The sequence below is a fragment of the Oryctolagus cuniculus genome, chromosome 19 (assembly GCF_051225735.1).
Source record: "Oryctolagus cuniculus isolate XC-2025 breed Fujian yellow rabbit chromosome 19, ASM5122573v1, whole genome shotgun sequence".
NCBI lineage: Eukaryota > Metazoa > Chordata > Mammalia > Lagomorpha > Leporidae > Oryctolagus > Oryctolagus cuniculus.
The window spans coordinates 1,342,219-1,360,805 of record NC_142885.1 but is presented as its reverse complement, the minus strand read 5'-3'; the positions used below and the strand labels follow the sequence as shown (position 1 = coordinate 1,360,805).

Genomic DNA, 18,587 nt, shown 5'->3' with positions numbered 1-18,587 from the left:
GGTAAAGTAGCAGGATATAAGGTCAATTCAGAAAAATCAACAGCCTTTGAATACACAAAGCCACGGCTGAGAAAGAACTTTTAAGATCAATTCCATTCATAATAGCTGCAAAAAAATCATACCTTGGAATAAATTTAACCAAGGATGTCAAGGATCTCTATGATGAGAATTATAAATCATTAAAGAAATAGAAGATACCAAAAAATATGGAAAAATCTGCCATGTTCATGGATTAGAAGCATCAACATCAAAATGTCCATTCTTCCAAAGGTAATTTACAAATTCAATGCAATTTCAATCAAATACCAAGGATAAAAAGTGATGCTGAAATTCATATGGAAACACTGGAGACCTCAAATAGCTAAAACAATCTTATACAACAAAAACCAAGCTGAAGGCATCACAATACCAGATTTCAAGACATACTACAAGGCAGTTGTAAGCAAAATAGCCTGGTTCTGGTACAAAAACAGATGGATAGACCAATGGAACAGAGTAGAATTGCCAGAATTCATTCCAAGCATCTACAACCAACTTATATTTGACCTAGGATCTAAAACCAATCCCTGGAGCAAGGACAGTCTCTTCAACAAATGGTGTTAGGAAAATTGGATTTCCACATTCAGAAGTAGGAAGCAGGATCCCTACCTTACATCTTAACCATCCACTCAACATAGATTAAGGACTTAAATCTGTGACCCGATACGATCAAATTATTAGAGAACATTGGGGAAACCCTGTAAGACTTTGGAACATGCAAACCATTCTTGGAAAAGACCCCAGAGGCACAAGCAATCAAAGCCAAATTAACAAATGGGGTTATATCCAATTGGGAAGTTATGCAGTGCAAAAGAAACATTCAACTATTTGAAGAGGCAAATGACTGCGTGGGAGAAATTATTTGCAAACTATAAAACTTATAAAGGTTTAATAACCAGAATATATTAAAAGATCAAGAAACTCCACAACAACAAAGCAAGCAACCCAGTGAAGAAATGGGCAAAGGACTTAGACATTTTTCAAAAGAGGAAATCCAAATGGCCAACAGACACAGAAAAAAAGGCTCGGGATCACTAGCCACCAGAGAAATGCAAATCAAAACCACAATGAGATTTCACCTCACCCCAGTAAGAATGGCTTCCATACAGAAATCAACAAATGCTGGGGAGGATGTGAGGATAAAGGTACCCTAACCCACTGTCGGTGAGAATGTAAACTGATAAAACCACTGTGGAGGACAGTATGGAGATAGCTCAGAAATCTGAATATAGATGTACCATATGTCCCAGCCATCCCATTCCTGGGGATTTTCCCAAGGGAAATGAAATCAGCATATGAAAGAGTTATCTGCACCCCCCCATGTTTATTGCAGCTCAGTTTACACTAGCTAAGTCATGGAAGCAACTCAAATGCCCATAAACTGAAGACTGGATAAAGAAATTATGGGATATGCACACCATGGAATACTATACAGTGGTTATAAAAATGAAATCTGATCATTTACAACAAAATGAATGAATGTGGAAAACATTATACTTACTGAAATAAGCCAGTTCCAAAGGGATAACTCCATTTGTTCTCCCTGATCTGTGATAACTAATAGAACACCTAAAAGGAAATCTGAAGAGAGGCAATGACTCTAACAGCCCTTGTCTTTATTGTTGAGGAACGTTTTTTTTTTATATACTATTTGTCAAACTCTTAACAGAGTTCAACATATGTGTATATAGTCAATTGAAAATAGCTCTCAGTAAGAAGTAAGAGTAGGAATAAGAGGAGGAAGAGGGGTGGGAGTATGGGCATGAGGGTGGGCACAGTGGGAAGAATGACCATGTTTCTAAAGTTGTAATTATGAAGCATGTGAAGTTTCTAACTCTAAAGCTGTATAGTTCTGCATACTTTCCTACGGACTTACAGTTTAAATACTTGCCATGAGACCTCAAATACCATTAATTGGTGGTAAATATATCATCTTAAGTGTTAAATTGATTACATGGATAGGATTAAAGGTCTGATAATAGAATTAAAAAAAGAATGGATGTATCAACATGTTTAGCAGTCCACACAGCAGACTCAGAATCTGAGTAGATTCTTATAGACAATCCCTTTAAGTAGCACTCTGACCTCAGAATCGGCCCTTTAAGTCTTCCTGGTCTGAAAAGTCCACAAGAGCATTTCAGGCATCAAAAGCCAGACACTGTGCAAAAAATGTTTAACAAGGACCTTCGTGGGCGAGAGCTCAGTGGAAAGAAGTGGTCAAAGAAGGAGGTACTTTTCTCTGAATGCAAGAGAGGACTTCCACTTTACTTATGGCTTTGTCTAAATGCTGATGGAGTTTATGGATTCAAAAGGCTTCCATAGCCTAGGGAGCTCACGTCAAGAGCCTCGGGTGGTCATTGACATTACACATAAGAGTTTCAACTGTTAAATGAACACAGGAGTCACTGTGCACTAACTTCTCATGCAGTACCTCTAGGAGTTATTATGTCTAGGTGCTCACAAAAAAATGTATCATTCTTCAGAGCATCTTTAAAGTTAATTTTCTAAAAAAATGAAGTGAAATTAACTTCAAGATGAAAAGACTTTGAACAGTCCTTGTCTCAACTGTTGAAGAACAGTTTTGGTGCAAACTATGGAACTCTTTGCTTAGTAAATAGCTGGTCTTCTGTGTATAAAGTTAATTGAAAATGGACCTTAGTAGAAAATGGGACTGGCAATGGGTCAGGGAGCAGGAGGTGGGATGAGAGAGTGGGTGGGAGGGTGGGTATGGTGGGAACAATCACTATATTCCTAAAGCTGTACTTATGAAACGCATGAAGTTTGTATTCCTTAAATGAAAGTCTTCTTTGGGAAAAAAAGAAATTATGGATGGGACTGGTGCTGTAGCATAGAGGTAATGTTGCCATTTGGACAGTTCAAGTTCCAGCTGCTCCACTTCCAATCCAGCTCCACAATGCACCTGGGCAAGTCAGAGAATCTCAAGTATTTAGGTCCTTGCACCCTTGTGGGAGACACACAAGAATCTCCTGTCATCAGATTGGCCTAGCTCCAATCACTTCAGTCACTCAGGGAGGGCACCAACAGGTGGAAGATCTTCTTTGTCTCTGAATCAATCTCTTTCAAATAAAACTTTACAAAAAAATCAGAGTGGGTGTTGTGGCACAGCAAGTTAGGCTTCTGCTGCTCAGCTGACATCAGAATGGCAGACCAAGTCCCAGATGCTCTGTTTCCAAGCATCTCCATGTTAACATCCCTAGGAGGCAGCAGACCATGGTTCAAGGACTTGAGTCCCTGGCTCCCACCTGGGAGATCCCCATGGAGTTCCTGAATTCTGTCCAGCTCTGGTTGAACCTGTGGGTTGAAGACTTCCCTCATTCCCTCCTTTATTCCCTCTGCCTCTACCTCTTTAGCTCTCTCTCTCCCTCCCTCCCTCCCTAACCCTTTACACCACCCCCCCTTGTGTGTGTGTGTGTATGTGTGTTCCTTTGTCTGTCATGGTCCATGGTCCCTTTTAAATTAATAAATCTTTAAAAAATAATCAGTGGAAGCAGACAATGTGGGATGTTGTTCTTGGTATCATGATGTGATACCATAGATCCATTTGTGTCAAAATATTTCAATTCATTTTCTTCACCCCCTCTCCTTTTGCAGTGCATAGCTAGTTCATGAAGAGGGTCATCTGCTAAGAGCAAAGTGAGTTGTTTTTTTCCTGTCCATCCCAGAGCCATGAGGAGGCTGAAGCAAGAGAGAGATGAGGTGCCTGGGGGCCCAGAATCTTGGAGGATGCCTCTCCACAATTCAGAACAGCTTAAACATGTCATGCAATATTCTACACCTTCTACTTCTCTCCCCAACCTCTACTTCCCTCTGCTCAAGACAACCAGAGACAGCATGAGGCCCCTACTCAAAGGTCTCCATCCGCAGATCTCCTTGGTACTATCCCAAACCAAGCAAACAGAAGCTTCTCAGGCCCACCCCCCATGAGTAGACTCTCTGGGAGACAGATCTGCATTGCTGCCTTGGCATGCCCTCCACAGCTCATCCTGAGATTTTAAAATGAGGTGACTTCAAGCTGGACAGACCTCGAGAGTATAAGAAAGACAAGTTTGCCAATTTCCCTGCACATGAGAAGGGGGTGCAATATTGAGTCAGTGATAATGGCTTGCTGGGCACAACTGCTCTCATGATCCCCACCGTTGGCCTCTTCCTCAGGTGAGGAGAGACTGGAGGGCAATCTGAGAATGTGGGCTACCTGCTACACCATTTAAATGAACACATATACATGAATCAACATGCAAAAGTAACAAGTGTAGTTTATATACATTTTGTGAGGATGTCTTTAGCAGATGCCTTGTTTTTCTTTTCGGTTTGAGAAAGTTTCACATTGCTCACTTGATTAGACCATGCTCAAGTTCAAATCTGCCTCCTAGTCAGGAAGCACTTCTGTCATCTGCATTGAGCTTCTCAGGAGACTGGAGAGGGAAGATAGTAAACAAAATATAGGCCTCAGAGTACGAAGGTGTGAAGAACAAGCTATAATTTTATTTATTTATTTGACAGGTAGAGTGGACAGTGAGAGAGAGAGACAGAGAGAGAGAGACAGAGAGAGAGAGAGAGACAGAGAGAGAGAGAAAGAAAGGTCTTCCTTTGCCGTTGGTTCACCCTCCAATGACTGCTGCGACGGCTGCACTGCGCTGATCTGAAGGCAGGAGCCAGGTGCTTCTCCTGGTCTCCCATGGGGTGCAGGGCCCAAGCACTTGGGCCATCCTCCACTGCACTCCCGGGCTACAGCAGAGAGCTTGCCTGGAAGAGGGGTAACCGGGACAGAATCCAGCATCCCAACCAGGACTAGAACCCGGTGTGCCGGCGCTGCAGGCAGAGGATTAGCCTATTGAGCCATGGTGCCAGCCAACTAGCTATAATTTTATTTCCTCATGCGTACTCCAGTTCATATCACCCCTTCCAGAAAGAGGCCCAGAAATAGTAGGCACAATATAGACTCTGTACACTCAATACACGGACTTGAGAATCTGACGGGATTATCAGATGGCGCGTACTAAGGACAGCCTGACAAGGCAGACCACAAATGCGGGCTGGGAGGCTGAATGCATCCCATCAGGTATGTGTATGACACAGTCCTTATCGCTCACCACATTTTCTGCAATCTGGGACAGACAATGGCCCAGGTTTACAAACAACGTGTCTCAGGACCAGTGCTGTGGCATGGTGAGTAAAGGCAACCCCTGCAGTGCCAGTATCCCATAGGGGCACTAGTTTGAGCCCCAGCTGCTCCTCTTCCAGTCCAGCTCTCTGCTGTGGCCCCAGAAGGCAATGGAGGATGGCCCAAGTCCTTGGGCCCTGCACCCACATGGGAGACCTGGAAGAAGCTCCTGGCTTCAGATTGGCATGGCTCCAGCCACTGCAGCCAACTAGAGAGTGAACCAGCAGATGGAAGACCTCTCTCTCTCTCTGCCTCTCCCTCTCTCTGTGTAACTCTTTCAAGTAAATAAATAAATCTTTAGAAGAAGAATGTCTCTCATTTGTACCCATTTTTGAAAGGACAGAGATGTCCCTGGCACTACAGATGCTGTGGTTAATAAAACAGGGCTCCTCTTTTGTATGAGCTTAGGCTAGTGGTGAGTAACTTTAGAGATGTACATTTTTGTTAGCATTTGAAAAGCAAAGTAACAGGGAAAGAAGACAGGGAGAGAGCTTGAGAGACAGACAGACATCTTCTATCCTCTGGTTCATTGTCCAAATGGCCACCACAGCAGTGGTTGGGCCGGGCCACAGCCAGGACATGGAGCTCCATCTGGGTCTCCTACATGGGAGGCATGCACCCAAGGAATGGGACAATTTTCTGCTTTCCTGCCAGGCATTATCCAAGGGAGCCTAGATAGGAAGTGGGGTTACAGGTACTAACATTCATGACCTTATGGGTGCTGACTTTGCAAGCAGCTGCCCAGCCTGCTGCTCCACAACACAGCACCCTAGTTATGATTGTGTTAAATGCTTGATAGAGCAAGTGAATTCTAATCCATTAAGTCTGAAGTCCAGAGACATGTCTACATAGTCAGAGGTGGAATGAGGTAAAGGGGACCAGGGCATTGTTTTAGGGGAACAAAAATGAGAACTCAAGGGCAGGAAGGTAAGGGATCAAAGCCAGAACAAGGCAAGCAGGGAGAAGGAAATACTCATGTTTGGGAACACTGGATGACAGGATGTTTGTCTAATGACAAGTGTGCTCACAGGAGGTTAGGCGCATGCATCTCACTGAGGCACACTTCAGGGTCCTGCATCTACTTGCATAAGAAGCTAGACCACAGCTTCTCTCTCCTGTAAAGGCAGGAATAGAGTTTGCAACTGGCAGACAAGAAAGCAAAAGTGGGCAGGGTCAGACAGCTAAGCTCCAGTCAGATCACAGACTAGAAAGGATGGCTTCAGGTGCCTGGGACCAGCCCTGCCCTGTCTTCCTTAGACCCACCTGCTTTGGTCCAGGGACCAATGGGAGAGTATGAATGGAAGCAGCTCTGCTTTGCTGAGCTTGATGCCCAGAGATGACCCACCAGGCTTATGCCGGATGTCTGATCTGTATCTTGGGAAGCCTTGGAGTGGCATACAAGAGCCCCTGCAGCCGTGGGAAGATCTCCATTGCCATTGGCCCCAGGAATTGTGCCCATGGCACATCAGAGTACAGGACCTTGGGAATATTTCTTGGTAATACGTGCACAAATCCTGTCACTGTGCCTTGGGCCAACTCTTACTAAGGTGTTGTGTAGCCCTTTAACCCTGTGGGGAATGCCAAGGATCCCTCAGCACCTCAGGGGTTCCAGCATGGAGGCAGCACTGAGGAGAGCAGGGAGTGAAATGTGCACTGAGTTTGCAGCAGGTCCATGTTGGCACCATCAAGAGGAGGACGGAGCAGCTGCCACCAAGCCAAGGATGGTGGCAGGGATGCAGCAGAGGAGTTTAGCACAGCTTCCTGCCACTCAGCTGCCAAAGGCTGCTGGCCAGAAAGCAGCGGCAGCTGTGCTGGAAGTGGTGCGGTGGAATCACTGTTCTCCACCCTGCACTGGGGATCAGCCATGGCGATGTCCTCTGCTGCCTTGAGCAGCATGGAGGAGGAAAAGGAGAGGCTGGAGCACTAGCACTTCTGGAAGATCACGAATGCTCTCAGCCACTATGGCCCCAGAATGTAAGAGTTAGCACACTGAATAGAAAGAGAATTTTGATCACTTCCAGTTAATCAGCAGAAACTGCTTCCTCAATATCCTAACTTCGACAAGATCTCAAACTGCATTGATCCTAATCAAGACATGCTACTGACCATTGTGAACTGACTTTATAAATATGTTTGGAAATAAAGGATATGGAGAATACAGAAAGAATGGAAAGGTTTCGCCAGCATCTACACTTCACATGAAAGTTAAAATCCATACTGAGAGACTTTGTGAGACTACAGTGAAACTGGCGAAGCAGGATGGGATTCCTGATACCAGCCAATCATTATAAAAATATTTTTTAAATTTTCCAAGATATGGGATCCTTCAAAAACAAATATTCTGGTACATGGTGCTAGACTAGAAAGATTGGTCTGGAAAATATCTCTGCTAGGTTGTGAGTGTCAAGGAAAGGAATGGACACTTTTGTGCTTTTCTTTGAGGTTTCTACGAGAAAGATGCTCTGAAATTAACAAACTTCATCCCTTGCCCTTAGTTCCCTCAAATGTTCTATGAAGAGAGTATGTAATCTGCATGCATCTAGACTGTTAATTTTTCCAGATGAAAGTTTCAGAAAAAGTCTGCAATGTCACAGCTGGTGTGCATGTGGGAGGGACAGAGGCTGACATTGAAAACCCCTGAAACTGGCACCTGAGCCACCTCCCAAAGGCATTTAAACAAGTGTGGTATGTGGAAGACACCCAGGACTAGAGCATATTCAAATAGAGGTGGAGGCAGAGGTCCTATGAAGGAAAGATCAAACATTGCTGCAGAAACCTTCATGTGTGCCCATTTCCCAATCTGGATACCCAGGAGAGTCATTCATCAAATTCTAGAACACTATCCAGAATATTCTGATGTCAATTATCTAAGACAGTAAAGGAAGGAGTGTGACCTCTTGATTACAGACTGCTCTGTCCTTTTGTTCTATTCAAGCCTCACCAGGAAGGGCCATTTTCTTTGCACATTCTAGCTCTTCAGATGTTAAACCAAGCCAGAAATACCCACATATACACATCAAGAATGAGGCTAGGCCAAATGTATGGATACTCGGTGGCCCAATCCAGTCATTGTGTAAAATTAACTATCATACTATGACCACACAGAAAATAAAAAATAAAAACAAGATTAAGGCAGAGTTTTTGCATTCATAGTCATAATCCTTGATATGCATAGTCAGGCAGGAAGAAGGGGGCTGGAAAGAGAGAAGAGGTAAAAAAGGAGCCAAGAGAAGGGGATACTAGAGGGCAGGAAAATGATGAGACTGAAAAGGCAAATGACCAAAGAGAAAACAGTTCCTGAAGGGTGAGCGGAAGGAGTAAAACTCTGGAGTGAGAGCTGTATCTGAAGCCTGAGCCCCCAAGTTTACCTCAATCCCTCCTCCCTCACCCCAAGATGACCAAAAATATCACTGGGCCAACCAGGGCCAAATACAGGAAGAAGGTATCAGAGTAGACATGGGCAGCCATCTCCAAACAACTCTCACTCTCACAAAAGGTTCATCCAAAGGCAGCTCCTCAGGACCCACAGCAGTGAAATGGGGGCTCCTGCCTGTCCTCATTTCTGGGCGTCTTTGGAATTCAGTTTAGTACAGGAAACCACAGCCAAGTAATGAAGGCCAACACATGTGTGTGTGTGTGTCTCTCTAGGGACACATACTCACCGTGGATGGCCCTGCATTTGTTGACTGATGCTTCATAGACTCATCTGTGTGATGAACAACCTCACTCATCCAGTCAAGTGATGGGTTCAGGAAGTGCATGCACCAACATCGAAACTTGGTTAACAATCTTGCAAGATTTCCAGCGTGGTAGTTCAGCATACCTGGGGTGGTTAGAGCTGACTATTGATTTCCTAGCATGGAGATCCCTCCCCTGCTTCCTCACAGGCTGAAACACTGGGGTTACAAGCTGTCCTGCATTCTCTTCACTGGTTCTTGCCACTATACTCCTGTTTATCTTGTTTGCCTAAAAGCTTTCAGGTGCTTGTAACCTAGCAGTCTTACTTTAAAACATAAATCAAGGTTTATTTCAGAATCAGGCTAAAGCCAGGAGCTCAAAACTCCTTCTGTGTCCTACAAATTGTAGCAAATACCAAGTATTTGCACCATCATCTGCTGCATCCTGGTTGCACAGCACTGAGCTGAATTGAGAGCAGAGCAAATGGAGTGTTCACATCTGAAATATTCAAGAGAGTCAGGTCCCGGCCAGGCCATAGTTTGGAACCAGGTGGACATCTCCCACCTTTGTGGCAGGGACCCAGGTTCTTCAGCCTTCACATACTGCTGTCTGTCAGCTACATCATTGTGAAAAGCCATCTGTAGCCATAGCTGTGACTAGAACCCAATGCCCTCAGCTGCAGGGAGGTGCTTGGTGTCATGACATTGGCTTTGAGCCCCTCCCAGAAGAACAGACCCAGGTGGGAATTTCTGCTAAGGGAAAAGACCTATCACTTCAACCCAATTCACCTGGCTTCTGCTCAGAAGAAATACAGTGAGAAGGGATTGCGAGCCCTTCTTGCATGTCCGCCTGACCTTCCAAGCAAAGCAATGCAGAGCCTTCTTGCCAAAACTGTTAGCATAAGCTACACAGTGGAGACGAAGCCAAACATGGACAGGAGTGCACCTTAAATGAATCATGAGTATCTGACTATGCAGTCAATAACCCCAAACCTAAACCAATATTGCTCCCTCATGAATCTCTCCTATCAACAGGGCTTTGCTGTAGAGAACTCTTTGAGAGGATATTATTCTTCCTTAGGTCACTAGGCCCCCAACATGCACACCTGTATGATAAAACTGCCCGAGTGGGAATATGCTGTTCTCCTAGGATAAGCATGGATGGGAAGCTACAAACTCTGGGAAATATGTTGGTGCTTTTGACAATTAATGACTAGCCTGCCTGGATCATGCACATCTGATCAAAGCAATGTTTGCTAATGTGACTTTGGTATCTCCTAGGCTTTCCAGACCTCACATTGCATGCAGCCAGATGCATTTTGTTAATCTTTTGTCATCTATCAGGCTGCAAGGGTCAACTAAGTTACAGAAGTGACATTCTCATCGGCCTATGTCCATGTTCTCCAATTTATTTACACACGGAATGCACATGTTGTTTCTCTGAATGCTAAGTGTCTGCCTCAGACCTTCATATTAACTTCAGAGTAGAAGCAATGTGAGCAGAGTCAGCATTCACGTGAAATTCCCCTCTCCCTTGATTCAGAGGTGTCACAAAAGTCAACCATGAAGCTTCTCTACAAAAATCTTATAATGGTTAAGTAACGGTATGGGTTCAAAGTGTCTGCTAAAAGTACACAGGTTAGAACCTTGATTACTCAATGGGAAGGATTTAGGGAGTGGTAGATAGTGGGAATTGAGTCAGCCATTTGAGTAGACCCTGGATAAATGAATTCATGTTTTTCTCCCAGGAGTGTTTTCTCTTCCAAATCAGATTTGTTATCACAAAAGTGAGTAGGAATAAAGCAAGGACTACCCCTCTGTGTTGTTCCCTTCACTGCCCTCCACTGACTCTGCCACAAGACGAGACAGCCTCAGAGTCTCACCAGCTCTAACTACCAGACCTTGGAAATGCTGGCTCCCAGAACCATAAACCAGAATAAACCGTTGTGTAGATTATCCAGTCTGGTATCTGGCTTACAACAAATCAAAAGGCTGGAGAAACAAAGAATTCACATTTATCAGCTGACTTCAGATAATGATAGTCCCTAAATGAGCCCTGAAACCATGCCCAATGGCCCAGGAGTCCTCCTACATGAGGCCTGGAACCTCATTCTGATGAAAATTACTGGGGGAGCAATCAGACCCTCCATCCCAGAGGGCTAATGAACACAGCCCTGCATGCAGAATAAGTAACTTTCCAGGCATGGGTCTCAAATTTCAAAATCTTAAACAAGAGCAACAATGGCTTCTCCACCAAGGAAACGCAAAGAAGGGGGAATCCAATACTCCTACTTACTCATGAATGCACACACACTCAGCACAGATGGCCCTGCCTTTGTCAACTGTTGATTTTTAAGGCACCTCTGTGTGAGAGAAACAGCCTCACCCATCCAGTCAAGCGATGGAATCTGGAAGTGCACCAAAATTGAGACTGGATTATCTGCCTTCAAGACATCATGCTTGGTAGGCCAGCACATGAGGGGAAGTTTAGTGCGACCTATTTATTACCTAGCATGCAGATCCCTCCCCTGGTTCCTCATTGGCTGAGTTACAGTCTTTGAGTTAGAATCCTCATTGCCTGAGTTACAACTGGCTGAGGTCACAATCTTCCTGGCATTTGTTTCATCTGTTTGCCTAAAAGCTTTCAGGTGCACATAACCCAGCAGTCTTACTTTAAAAAAGTCAATCACGTTTTATTTCAGTGATTTTTTTAAAAAAGATGAATGTATTTGAAAGGCAAAGCCACACAATTTGGGGAAAGAATGTGTCTTTGGCCTGCTGATTTACTCCCTAGATCAGCACTGTAGCCTGGGCAGAATCAGGGTAATGCCAGGAGCCCAGAACTCCATCTGGTCCTGCAAATGGTGGCAAATACTCAGTGTTTGAGCCATCATCTGCTGCATCCTGGTTGCATAGTGGCAAGCTGAATCAGGAGCAGAGCAATCTGAATGTTCTAATCTCAAATGCTCGAAAGAGTCAGCTCCAGGCCAATCCACAGCCCGAAGTTGAGAACTATGTGGTATCTCCCACGTAGTTCTTCAGCCATCACATACTGCTGTCTGTCAGCTACATCATTGTGAAAAGCCATCTGTAGCCATAGCTGTGACTAGAACCCAATGCCCTCAGCTGCAGGGAGGTGCTTGGTGTCATGACATTGGCTTTGAGCCCCTCCCAGTAGAATAGATCCAGGTGGGAATTTCTGCTAAGGGAAAAGACCTATCACTTCAACCCAATTCACCTGGCTTCTGCTCAGAAGAAATACAGTGAAAAGGGATTGCGAGCCCTTCTTGCATGTCCGCCTGACCTTCCAAGCAAAGCAATGCAGAGCCTTCTTGCCAAAACTGTTAGCATAAGCTACACAATGTAGACAAAGCGAAACATGGACGTGAGTGCACCTTAAATGAATCATGAGTATCTGACTATGCAGTCAATACAAACCAAACTGAAAACAATGTTGCTCCCTCATGTATCTCTCCTATTAATCTGGGTTTGTGGTAAAGAACTCTCAGAGAAGCATCTTATTCCTTTGGTCAAGAGGTCCCCAACATACACAGCTGTATGGTAAAATCGCCAGTGTGAGAATATGCTTTCTCATAGGATTAATAAGGATGGGAAGCTAGAAATCCCAGGAGATATGTTGGTGCTTTTTACAACTATGACTAGCCCCTGCCTGGATCATGCAAGTCAGATCAAGGTTGTGTTGTTTATGTGACTTTGATATCCCAAGGTTTTCCAGACCTCACACATTTCATGTAACCAGATGCATTGTTAACTGTTTGTCACCATCTATCAGGCAGCGAGGGTCAACTAACTTACTTAAGTGACATTCTCATGGGCCTCCGTCAACAGTCCCCAGTTAATCACCCCATGAATCCACTTGATGTTTGAGACTGACATCAGCCCTTTATATTATCTCCAGTGTACAATCAATGTGTGGGAAAGTATTAATTGTATACACGTATCCTATCCCTTGGTTGAGAGGTATCACAAAAGTCACCCAGGAAACTATTCTACCAAAAAAAAAAAAAAACCTGATAAGGTTTAAATAGCACTGTGGTTTCAAAGTGTCCATTAAAAGTTCATGGTTTGGGCCGGCGCTGCGGCTTAATATCCTAATCCTCCGCCTGCGGCACCGGCACACCAGGTTCTAGTCCCAGTCGGGGCACCGGATTCTGTCCCAGTTGCTCCTCTTCCAGTCCAGCTCTCTGCTGTGGCCAGGGAGTGCAGTGGAGGATGGCCCAGGTCCTTGAGCCCTGCACCCCATGGGAGACCAGGAGGAATCACCTGGCTCCTGGCTTCGGATCAGCATGGTGTGCCAGCTGCAGCGGCCATTGGAGGGTGAACCAATGGCAAAGGAAGACCTTTCTCTCTGTCTCTCTCTCACTGTCCACTCTGCCTGTCAAAAAAAAAAAAAAAAGAGTTGCAACTTACACTTTCATGAAAACAGCTGAAATGGTGGACTTGCATTCTGGGAAAAAGAAAAAAAGTTCATGGTTTGGAACTTTAATTATTCAACGGGACAGTTTTTGGACATGGCACCTAGTAGGAAGTGTGTCAGTTATAGAAGTGGAGCCTCAATAAATGAATTAAGGTCTTTTCCCCAAGAGGGAGCTCTTGTTCTTACAGAACTAAATTTGCAAGTGTGAGCCAGGCGTGACGAGCCTGCTTCACACCAGCAGAAGCCAATTCATCCGGAAGTCGTTAAAGATATTTGAGAAGCATCACCAGCAACAGCAGACACACAACTGTTGTGTTGGTTATTTGCTCGAGTGGTACTGTATTTATTTCCTGTGTGCTCCATTCAAAATCTCTCTTTTTTTGAAGATTTATTTATTTATTTGAAATTCAGAGTTACATAGAGAGAGGAGAGGGGGAGAGAGAGAGAGAGAGAGAGGTCTTCCAACCACTGGTTCACTCCCTAATTGGCTGCAATGGCCGGAACTGCACTGATCCAAAGCCAGGAGCCAGGAGCTTCTTCCTGGTCTCCCACATGGGTGCAGGGGCCCAAGGACTTGGGCCATCTTCTACTGCTTTCCCAGGCCATAGCAGAGAGCTGGATCGGAAGTGGAGCAACCAGATCTTGAATTGGTGCCCTTAAGGGATGCCGGTGCTTCAGGCCAGGACATTAGCCCACTGTGTCACAGTGCCAGCCCCTCCAAAATCTCTTTACACTCTGTTGATTGAACCAGTTGTAGAAGTGTCTCATTTTAATTAAATTTGAGCTTAGAAAACTAATTTGATGACAATGCAATTTCTGTCTGCCGAGTATATTTTCATAAATCTCTTAGAAAGATAAGCTTAAATCCTCTCCTCTGTTTCAAACATAATATTCTTATTTGACTTTAATGTCAACTACTGCTATAGCAGCAGTGCCCAAATCATTTTCATAAACAAGGAAAACAGAAAGATGCTGAAATGATGGGCTTGTTGTGATGTGATCTGGTTTAAAAAGTATTCTTGGCCGGCGCTGTGGCTCAACAGGCTAATCCTCCCCCTGCGGTGCCGGCACACCAGGTTCTAGTCCTGGTCAGAATGCTGGATTCTGTCCCAGTTGCTCCTCTTCCAGGCCATCTCTCTGCTGTGGTCCTGGAGTGCAGAGGAGGATAGCCCAAGTCCTTGGGCCCTGCACCCACATGGGAGACCAGGAGAAGCACCTGGCTCCTGGCTTTGGATCAGCGCAGCAGCCATTGGAGGGTGAACCAATGGAAAAAGGAAGACCTTTCTCTCTGTCTCTCTCACTGTACACTCTGCCTGTCCAAAAAAAAAGCATTCTTAAAATCAAGCCTATTCCTTTGTACTTTGACAAGATTATGTTAAGAATTACTACATCTATATTCTCTTCTGGATTCAAGATGGTATTCAGAGTGCATTAAAATTTATAAATCTCAGGCAGAATTTTAGAGTTTGAAAGAACCTCAGGGTTTTCTATTACAAGTTCATCAGCATCTTAGGGACAAATTACAAAGCTTCAGAGAAATGGCTGTGACTTGCTCAGGGTTCCCCAGCAGTAATGGAAGCATGGCAGGGACAAGGCTAGAACAAGGTCTTGTGGGTGTTTTTGGGTTTTTTAATGTATTTTTTGAGAGGCAGAGAAAACAAGCTCCTGTCTGCTAATCCAACTTCGCAAATGCCAGAAATTACCAGGTCTGGCCCAGGCTGAAACTGAGAGCCAAGAACTCCATCCAGGTCTTGCCTGTGGGTAGCAGGAACCTAACTACTTGACCCATGACCTGCTGCCTCCAAGGGTGCACATTAGCAGGAAGCTAGAATCTGAAGCTGTGCCTAGACTTGAACCCAGATGTTCCAATATGGAATATGGGCATCCCAACCACTGTGTTAACCAGTAGGCCTGTCCTGGACCAAGGCTTGCTAGTTCCACACTCTGTTTGCTCCATCTCCAGTGTCTGGATTGCAGTCACAGCCTTCTATGCCATTGCTCTATGCTCCAGTTTCTTCCTACCTCTGTAAATCCTTTATAAATGCTACCAGCCAGCTCTCCCATGTGTTTTCATCAAGGTATTCTCTGGTTGAGAAACCCACAAGGATGGTGTAGATTTGCAGCATTACAAATTTTCTATATCAAGTCCAAGTTGGCTATTTTTTCCCCTGGTTTTGAGTCCTTCTTTGCTAAAACAAGTTCCTTTACCTCTGTGAGCCTCATTCTTCTCACCCACAAAGTGAAGATAATGATGCCTGCACCTTGGGGATGATCTGAGAATGGAGTGAGGGGCTGTGTGGATGATGATGGAAAACACTTACCTCATGCCTGCTTCCAATAGCCCACACTGACTCTGCTTGTTTCTCTCTTGGGTTCCAGATAAATACGAATTGGAATTATTCATCTGAAACAAAACAAAAACAAAATGTCAAATGTCGCTCCCCGTCTTCGTGGAGGAACGACACAGGACCCTGCATTGTTCTTTCGTCTGCTTGGCCCTCCCCGGGTTTGCTGCTGGTTCTTCCCGGGTTGGCTGCTGGTCCTTCCCGGGTTGGCTGCTGGTCCTTCCCGGGTTGGCTACCGTCCCTTCCACCTCCGTGGAAGGGTGGTTCCCCCTGCCACATTCCCCACTTCCTCGGGGGAGCAGCACACCGCCGGCCGGCTCTCTCGGGGGCTGCACAGGTGTTCCTTCAGATAGATGTTCCCCCTAGATGTTCCTGGTGCATGCCGTCTCTCTCCTACTTTATAGTCCTGCTCCGCCAATCCTAACTCGGCTGCCCACACGCCGAGTACGCTGCTCTCCTCCAATCAGGAGCAAGTCCTACAGTTTATTGATTGAACTGGAGGCAGCTGTGCGGAAGCTGTTTACTTCTCTCCCAGCGCCATATTGTGGGAGAGCAGATGCATAGAACAAGTCTTAATTCCAGTAACTCAGTCCAGTCCGGGCTGCTCCCCACAGTCAAACATGCACCTGCAATGGCTTCTCCACCAAGGAAACACCCAGCAGGGTGAATCCAATGCTCCTACTTCCTCAGGAGCATCTGGGACATTTCCCCTCCTTTCTCCATATTCAGAGATCCCTAGTATCTCTTTCAGAAGCATTCATGGTTCAGGGCATCATATGGCTCATGTGCAAATGTGAAACAGTGCTTCTTGGAATCATTTGCCATCCCTAAGTTATATGCCAAGCAGCCCTGTTACAATGAACCTTTGCTGAAGAAGGCAAGCAGATAATGGTTCCTATGCTCAAATTTTGTGACATACCCAGAATGGTGAGAGGGATTATCACCAGGAAAATGCAATGGCTGTCAGCTGTGTCAACTGGGGTGAGGTCTTTCACTTCCCTGCCCCTAAGTTCTCGCACATGTTCTATGAAGGGAAGGGGTGCCCTCTTGATCAGACTGTTCAGTCCTGTTGCTCTATTCAAGGCTCACCAGGAAGGGCAATTTCCTTTACAAATTCTAGCTGTTCAGATGTTACACCTACCCAGAAATTCCCACATAGACACATCGAGAATGAGGCTGGGCCAAATGTATGGGCAGTTGGTGGTTCAGGCCAGTTATTATATAAAATTAATGTTCATACTATGAGCACACAGAAAATAAAACTACAAGATTAAGGCAGGATTTTGGCATTCATAGCCATAACCCTAGATAAGCAAAGACAGGCAGGAGGAGGAAGAAGGGTTAGGAAGGGGAGAACAGGTTCACAAGGGAGCTGAGGGAAGGATTTTACTAGGGAGCAGGAAAATGATGAGGCTGGAAAGGTGAATAGCCAAAGACAAACAGTCCCATAGGGTCAAGCAGAAAGTGTAAAACTCTAGAGTGAGAGAGCAGTATCCTAAAACCTGAGCCCTTGTGGTTCAGGCTATCCAGCAGCTCATGTGCAAATGTGACACACACCATTTCTTAGGATCATTTTTCCTCCCAGTGTATATGCCAACTGACTCTGGTGTGATGAACTTTTGGTGAAGGAGGAAAGAAGACAATGGTTCACATTTTATAAGATGAGAAACAAAATGTTGTGAGGATCTGACCATCTAGAGAACACCATGCCTGCCAGCTGTGTCACTTGTGGCCATGGCTTTCACCACCTGACCTGTAGTTCCCTCAAATGTTGCATGAAGCAGGTACATGATCTGGATTCACCTTGACTGTTCATTGTTCCAGAGAAAAAGTTTCAGAAGAAGCTTGTAATGACACATTGTTCTGCATGAGGAAGGGATTCGGGCTGGCCATTGGGAACCCCTGAAATTGGCACTCTGGCTACCTCCCAAAGCATTTTTAAAAAGTGTGATGTATGAAGAACCCCAGGACCAGTGCACATTCAAGCATAGTGGCCATGTGTTCATTGTTAGAAGTAAAGTTGGAGAATCCAGATGACTGAGAACAAAGACAAAAGATCAAAAAGATCAAGATAACTCTGGGAAATACCTGTTGCTCTGAAGGTGTTTCCTGAGTGTAGAGAGGGAACAAAGTTTAATGCCACCATGAAAACCAACTACACCACGACCCTCTTCAGCTCCCGCTCTATTTGAGAGGATGGTGAATCAAGGATGGTTTTATAGTTGTCCATCCTTTCCTTTTATTTCTTATTACAATTAAAAGAGAAATACATAAACATAATTAGAAATAAGTATGTTAGTGCACAGAAGTTATAATAATGGTATCTTTGACCAAGAAAAAAAAGGGTTGGACTGAGGTGTATAGGAACATTGTCTTTGTGTGCTATTGCAGGTGGCATCAACTCAGGCTAAGTGGCTATGTATTCAGAATGTTATATATAATATACATTTGAGATTTTTTTACACATTTGGGGCATGCATCCTTACTGGTGCATTAACTAACAGGCCCAATTCCAACCCCATATTGTCTTCTTGACCCAGTAATTTTCCTCAAAATAATGTTCTTCTTTGTCTCCTATATTAATCTTGCCAAGGTAAGTATTGGTAATAAGAACAAAAGTATCCTAAACATGTACAAATAGGGAATCAAAGAAGGGAATCAAAAGTGTTCACTACAAAATTCAAGGAAATGAAGAAAATGCTGTGTGGGTTGAAATGAGATAAAAATAGTCTAAGAGAGAACAAAAAGCGAATGCAAAATTTCAGAAGTAATGTCATAATTATTCCAATATAAATAGTGTCAACACTCTAATGAAAAAGCAGATATCAGAATGCTTTAAAACTAAACCCAACCATACACTGTCTACATAAAATCACTGTAGATTCAATAGAAAGGAGGTTCAAAGT

At 44.5% G+C, this 18,587-nt stretch overlaps 1 long non-coding RNA gene and 1 pseudogene across 2 annotated transcripts in view; one reads left to right on the top strand and one right to left on the bottom strand.

The window, feature by feature from the left end:
* LOC149120273 (uncharacterized) overlaps positions 1-11,370 on the bottom strand; it is a 37,021-nt gene extending 25,651 nt beyond the window's left edge. The window contains exon 1 of one of the 2 annotated variants that reach the window (XR_016226064.1): positions 11,285-11,370. This is a non-coding gene — a long non-coding RNA (uncharacterized LOC149120273). Of the gene's footprint in view, positions 1-8,883; positions 9,027-11,284 lie in introns of those variants that run through there. The other variant, XR_016226065.1, reaches the window with a different exon arrangement.
* Positions 6,894-7,736, top strand: LOC149120274 (protein-L-histidine N-pros-methyltransferase CARNMT1 pseudogene; annotated as a pseudogene).
* Positions 11,371-18,587: the final 7,217 nt, after the last annotated feature.